Below are 7,568 nucleotides of genomic sequence, written 5' to 3'. Positions count from 1 at the left end.
GGACTTGGGAATTACTGTGTTAAACTACTCTTTAACAACTAGGGGAAATGAGTGAACTCAGCCTTCAGAAGGGTCTGTTTCCAGTGATGGAGCAGGCTTGATGGTGGCAGAACTGAGCAAAGTCCTTGTCTTGGCAAAGGGATGCTGCTATTTAGAGAGAAGATCAATGAACCCGCGCATGTTATCAATATTCCAGCTAATTAAAGTTTTCCACCTGGGGACCACCAGAAATCATAAAAACAGTGGTGCCCTCTTTGTTGACAAGCCCTAACCTATTTCCTGCTCAGTTCTACTAATTCCCTGCCTCATAAAGACATTATCTAAGAGGGTTTACTAAAGCTTTCAGCATCCTCATAAAATAGTCCTAGTGTGGCAGGAAGAGGATATTGATGGATTGTCCATTATCGGCTATGCGTGGGATCTTGAAAAAGAGCAGGATGATTTTGCATCTTCATGATGGAGGAGCAGAGTGCTTAATTACACCAAAGCACTATTATCCCAGCAGTACTTCTGTTATCACTATAAACACTTGAAATCTTTAGGATGAACTGCTCTGACTTGATAGTGGCAATTGACTAGAAAGAAACATTTAAAGCTGGCTCTGCTTGTGCATTTGCACTTGTCTTAGTACTTTAAGCGTTCCTGCCTAAAACCTTCTGATGCTGTCCCTCCACACTAGAAACAACTTCCAGTCTCAGCCCTGTGTAATCTGGTCCCACTTACCTCCCCAGCCATACCCCCATCACCCTGGTCTTTTCTGTGTTTCCCAAACAAAACCAACAGTAATTTGCCCTGTGCATTTTGCCTTCTGTTCCTTCAACCTAGAGTCTCTTCCCCCACCAATTCACAAGGCTTGCTCTTTTTTACCTCTTAGTTTTTAGCTGAAATGTCACCTCCTTAAGGAGGCCTTTCTTTGCTTTTCGATATAACATTATCTTCTCTCCACCTCAATTAAATTATCCAATATTATTTCCTTCATAAGAGTTTATCATAACCATGCTTGCTTAACTTCCCTCCTTGCTTATTTTCTGTCTCTCCCCAAAGCACGTTAGTCACATAAGCCAGAGGTCTTCTTTGCCTTATTCACTGCTATTTCGAATACCCAGGGCAGCATAGAAATGTGGAAGTAGACAAAGATCAACCAAATGAGAATATGTAAAGCCTATATATTCAGAGTTTGTCGTGATAAGGGAGTTAGCCTCCATTGCTAGCATTTGTCAGAGAATCGAAGACAGGAAGAAGAGTTAGAAAGCTTTATAATGGTAAAAAAAATACAAAAACAGGAAAGTATCAGGTGTGCTCTGATAAAGTCGGGCAACCTATGTGACTGGTTAGAGGAGCATATTTGGCTTTCTCCAGTTGGTCTCAAATTGAAAGTGGAGGCAACAATTAGGAAAGTTGTCAGTTTAAGACCAAGTCCTGGCTGTTTTGAGCCAATTGCTGCAGAGGTTGTGGTTTGGCTTCCTTGGCTGGTTGCTGCGGGTTGAGGGTCAGAGTTCTATTTTTCTATGTGATCTGGTCATTATCCTTTTGTATATTTAGTCTCTCAGAAGCAACTCAGTGTATAGTCGTTATTTCAGGATCTTTATGAGGCTTTGATTTTTCATCTGGTATTCATTTTCTTAATCATCCTTATACCTTTCTCTCTCTCTCTCTTTTTTTCCCTCAGAAAGCCTTTCCTTCTTTATGGTCCCATCTCAACATTAGGCTGCTGATTTATGGCAAATGACTATTTACTCTTTGGGCTCCCACAATCGTCATGCTCCCACTTTCTACCAGTATCATCTCATTGTTCTCTGAATGGGAAGAACTAGTCTATCTCCAAACTCCATGTTCCTAGTACTTCCTCCTTACTGCAAATCCAGAATTTCCTTTTCAACATCTATCTTCTTTTATTCCTTTTCCATTTTATACCACCCTCTCTGCCAAATTTTTACATACCTGCTATGGATAAAATTTCTTTGCTTTCTTTCTTTGTTGGAACTACAGCCTTCTTCGTCTCTTTTCTGTAATGTTCAGATCACTCCATTGCATTTAGTCTCTTTTATAATGCAATCTCTTTACCTCATTTCTTGTTTCTATCTCCGCAATTATTACTGAATATCTCCAGGCCATGGGTAACTTCTTCCCTGGTCTTCTTTACCACCAAAAATAAAACTGTCTTGTAAGAAACATAAATGAAAGTCAGCATACTTCCCACTAAATTCCTTTTAATTCTTGAGATTCAATGATTCTCCATCACATGTTAACACAACAAGAGGGCTTCTCTCACTCATCAAAGACTTCCTTACTCAGAGATTCACTTTCACAGCTAAGCTGAAGCTGAACTGATTAAAAGAATCTCTACACTGATAAAAGGTAAAAGGGTTTTTTTTTCTTTTAAGAAAGAAAGAAAGAAAGAAAGAAAGAAAGAAAGAAAGAAAGAAAGAAAGAAAGAAAGAAAGAAAGAAAGAAAGAAAAAAAACAAAACAGAAAAACCTTATGCAAGGGTTCTTCACAGCATTTCTTACCTCTCAGATTTAAATGGCTTATTGCCATGGGTGGCCGATTAGCTAAGGATGGCTTAGTCATAATTACCTTGATGAAAACTATATATGTGCTCTCCCTTTTCCTCTTTAGAGAGTGAGAACTTGGAGGATAGGAATGAAGTCTGACATAGTTTATTTATAAAGCAAAGTCAGGGCTGGCTCATTCTGGGCACTTAAATGCTATTGATAAATAGTGCAACACTCTTTTATGCCAAATTCTATTTACTCATATTTTTTGTATTTCTTAAGGATTATAGTAAATATAATAACTACTGCCTAGTGAGTACTTACAATAATATATCAGGCATGGGATGCTAAGTGGATTTCACACAATTTATCATCCTGTGAAAGAGATATTATCATTATTACCATTTTTGAGATAAAGAATCTGAGGATGGAGGAGGTTAAGCAACTTGTCTGATGTCACACAGGAACCAGGAGTCATACTTAGAAATGTATGAATTTAGAGATGTTTCCACTATATCTTAGATTTGTAAGGTTTCCCTTCATTTTACATTGTTGGAGGAGGTCATCGAGAAGATGACGGCCAGTTGACCCAAGAACTGGACCCGGGCAATCGGAGATTCCTTACCCTCTCCTCTTCTTGGAATGTAGCCTCTGTAACCTGTTCCTACAGCCAGAGCCATTTTCAAGTATGCAACTTGAAACAACAAGGTGTTGTTGAGACTATCTGGATAGTATATGTGACTGCACCCTGTTAAGACCTCTGTATAAATCCTAAGATTGGGCCAGCAAGTACAGAGACTTATTCCTCCTGTGGCAGCCCAACACAAACCTGAAAGTAAGTTCCTTTGCATTTTAACCTGCCACTGCCAATCTAGAGGAGCTTTCCTCTTTCTTTAGTCTCTCTCTGCCCCCTGTGTATGAGGCCAGGTTGTTAACCAACACACACACACACACACACACACAATCTAGCTCTAGAATGTATCTATTAATTCTTTCTCTTTTCAAATCCATTAATTGCTCTTTTTAGTTGTGTTAATTTTCTTCTGCTTTTCACCTTATTTTTATTTGTATTTCTTAAGGATTAGAGTAAATTTCTATTAATTATTTTATTTATTTTTTACTCTTTCTGTTTTAAGCTCAAAACCAGCAAAGGGTTCTACTGCATAACTGAATACAAGTTTACAGTATTCCATATATTTGCATATAAAATATTCTTATGTTTGTTATAATCTAAATATCATCTACTTGAAATGTTTTTTCTATGACCTAATAATTCTTTAGAAGCATATAGAGAGTTATTAATTTTCAAATAATAGAGTTTTTTCTTCTTAATTTTTAAACAATTCCTAGTTTTATTGAATAATATTTATTGAATATTATTTCTTTTATATCTATTGAGATTGATTTTCTGCTGTTTTTCACTTGTTTATTGAAATATTTTTTGTGGTATTGGATATGGTCTTAGATATGGTATTGAGTATGGTCAAATTTTTCAGTTAATCTAAAAATATTTCCTTTCTTCTGTGAAAAGAAATGAAGATACATATGATCTAATTTATATTATGGATTGTAGAAAAAACTTTTTTAGGCATATAACCTTTTGAAACATTTTGTATCCCATATGTTAAAAAAAAGCTTATATTGGTGTTTTCAGATTAATTGTCCCCCAATGAGTTTAAGTGTTTACTAGTTAAAATGTGATTGACTGTGTTTATGGCCTTCTCTCTGCTTCCTGTAAATTATAGCCAGAGATTGATTCTGATATACTTCTTCTCCCAACTTACTTTTTTTTAAAACCCACACCCAACCTAGTTTATCCTGAAAGTCCTCTTATTTCTCTCTTGTCTTACAAGACTCATCCTTATGTAACTGAACCTTTTGGGACACAACCATCTCTAAGCCTCCCACTTCACCTTCTGCCACAGTGCATGCCAGGAACTGTAGTCTCCTAAGGATGCAAAGAGAAAAAGAAAAGCTGGCAGGACCACAGGTGGAGGAAGGACCTTCTGGATGGATCAGGGAATGATTTCTTAGCTTTTGGGATGTGGCCGTCCATCTTTCTGAGTGGTGCGGCACCTTCATTCAAGGTGTAGTTCAACAAGTAAGGAGGAATCAGTCTTTTTTTATCTTCTCAAGGTCTGTTCAGGTCCTGTTTCAATTTTGTTCTGAGTACAAAGTAAATATTGTGTAGTCTAAGAATAAAGTCCTTAACCCAACCCCCTGTCACTATAGTTAGTAGAAATTCTTCTCCCACTTGGTGTTTTCTCTTCTCCTAACTTTTGTTCGCATTGTTATTGTCAATTTTTGTTTTTAACCTGTTGATATCCTTGGATATGTTTATAAAGGTAGAGAAAATGTGTGACAGACTCAATTACTTTACTACCATTTAACTTAGAAATCATGTGTATATAGTCTAAGGAAAAACTTTCTAGAGAGAAAATTTTAATTAAATGTAAACAATAGCATTTGGATGGGCTCTTCTTTGATTGAGTTTCAACTGTCATTAAATGCTGAGGAAGCCAAACCAATGGTCTTTACCTGTCGAAGAGCTATTCTTTAAATCTTCTCTATGGGTAAGGTATCATTCTGCTATTATTTATAGTTGTGCACATCTGGAGATTTTGGTACCAGTCTTCATGAACAGAAATTGTTTCTTGGAACCAAGAAACAATTGTGCCACTTAATGATGTAGACTCGAGCCAGAGAATGTGAGTTCAAATCCTGGCTTCTTCACATAATGAATGTGTTTCTTCTGTAGTTTTCTAAGCATTCTGTGTCTTGTTTCTCCTACTGAAAATGAGGGTAATAAATAAAGTACCTTCACTATGCGTATTGTAATGATTTGATACAGTTAATGAGTACAGTAATTGATACAATAAAATGTTGAAATGAGTATCTGACATATGATAAACACTCAATATATGTTACTTGCTCTCATGAAGAGAACCAGGTTTTTTTCTTGAATATTTAAGAAAATTATATAGAACTTAACAACTAAAAAACTCAAATTATTTTTGTCTGGAATATCTTCTTTAGTTGTTATTCTAACTTGTTTGCATATATGCAGTAGAATGGTTGCAAAGGGAACTTATTGGTCTTTTGTTATTTGTTGGGGCTGCATTTCCCTCGAGCTCAAATTACATTGAGGGGCTGTTCAACTTCCCCTCTGTCCTTCCTTTCCATGTTGTGGGAGTAATGCTACTGACTCTAAAATTTTCATAAAATTGCTCACTGTCTTTCCTGAGACACCCACGGCAATGATTAACCCAGCATGAGTGTTGCATTGCCAAATACCCTGATGAGATGTATACAAAACTTTTAAAATAACTCCCTTCCTCTTCTCCAAACAAGGCTCCCATTAGGCAAAGAAGAGCCTAGAAAGTTGCCATACAACAGTATGGCACTATACTATGATATAAACAGCTGCTGGAGGATGGTGACTCACTAAAGATCTCTAGACACAAGTTAGAAGAGATTACTTGCCTAGGACTTTGAGAAAGAACAAAATCCAGAGTCCTGCTCTAGCTGTTATTTGGTGGCAAGCTCACTAGGCATAAGTGAACCTGGGATTTGGGTTAACCAATTGACTTGGTTTAATTGGAACTGTTTTGGTTTTAGCACTTGAAAGTCCCCCTGAGTCCTGAGCAAACCAGTACCTGGAATCAAGCTATAGCTTTGCCATTTAGAATAAGCTATGTGAACTTGGACAGGTCGTGTGGCCTCCTAAGGCCTGATTCCTCTTTTATAAGGTGGAAATAACAATATCTTCCTAACTATATTGCAAGAATCAAATGCACTATTGTACATAAACAGGCTTTGTGTCTTGTGAGGTACTATATCAATGTCAGCAAATGCAATTGTTGATGATATTGTTTCTTTGGGCCACAAAGGAGAATTCTACAATGGAAGTGGTTATATAAAGCTATATCCTGAAGATTTCTCCAAAGCACCAGTGCACATGATTCCAAAATCAATTGTCTGAGTTGGCAGAGAGATTTAAAAGAGGTTTGAGTGTAGGGGGAAAAATGAGGTATCACAAAGATTCATAACATGAGATTCTGATGACTCTTATTTCTCCTTAATATTTGCAGTGGCTCTAGCTACAAGTGCCCACCCAAACCTTTTCATGTGGCATAGCCTAGTCTGGTTTTACTATCAGACAAAGAACCCGTGTTTGTTTGTTCGTTTGTTTTTAATTTTATTTTATTAGTTTCAATTATATACTACATTGTTTAGACATTTGTATAGTTTATAAAATGATCCCCCTAATCGCTTTTGCTTTCCTCCGGCTCTCCACCTAGCCATTACATTAATGCCAACTGCATCCCCTATGCAATGCTCCCCATCTCCATGACCATCTACAGACTACTAATTTGTATCTCTTTAACCCTTCACCCCATTTTCCCAGCTTCCCAATTCCTCTCCCATCTGACTGTCACCAGATTGTCCTCTATATTTGTGAGTATGTTTTTGATTAATTCATTCTTTTTTGTTCCTCAGATTCCACATATAAGTGAAATCATATGAAACCTGCCATTTTTTTACATGTAAAATGTAGAATCAATGATTTCCCAACTTCCTTTCAGCTATAAAAGCCACATCATGCCACTGCATTTCAGGCATTAGCCACCAAGGGAGATAGAGATGGTTTCCCAAACACAGTCCCTCTTAGGCTTTTATAGTAGCTTTTACCTCATCACCTATTTCTTTCATTTATTTACCACACTGTTTAATCACTTTTGTATATTTATTTGCTTTTGTTTCCTTGTTTGCCCTAGGATATTAAGTTTTATGAAAGATGTAGAATTTGTCTATCTTGTTGACTTGTTGCCATCTGTCACATCCAACATGGGAAATGCCTGGCTAATATATGTGAAATGAATGAGTAGACTGGACATTCATGGTTATCTTCTACTGATCACAAGTCACACGAGCTTTATAGTTTTGAATGAATAAATAAATAATGGAAAAATTAAATGATCTGAGTGTGAATAAAAATAACATAAACTTCACATACATGATATTTCAATTTTTTTCAAAATCAGTCTTTTTTAGAGTTCATCATAAGGAGTG

The sequence above is a fragment of the Pteropus medius genome, unplaced genomic scaffold (assembly GCF_902729225.1).
Source record: "Pteropus medius unplaced genomic scaffold, Ma_sr-lr_union100, whole genome shotgun sequence".
Lineage (NCBI taxonomy): Eukaryota > Metazoa > Chordata > Mammalia > Chiroptera > Pteropodidae > Pteropus > Pteropus medius.
Note: the sequence above shows the minus strand (reverse complement) of the source record.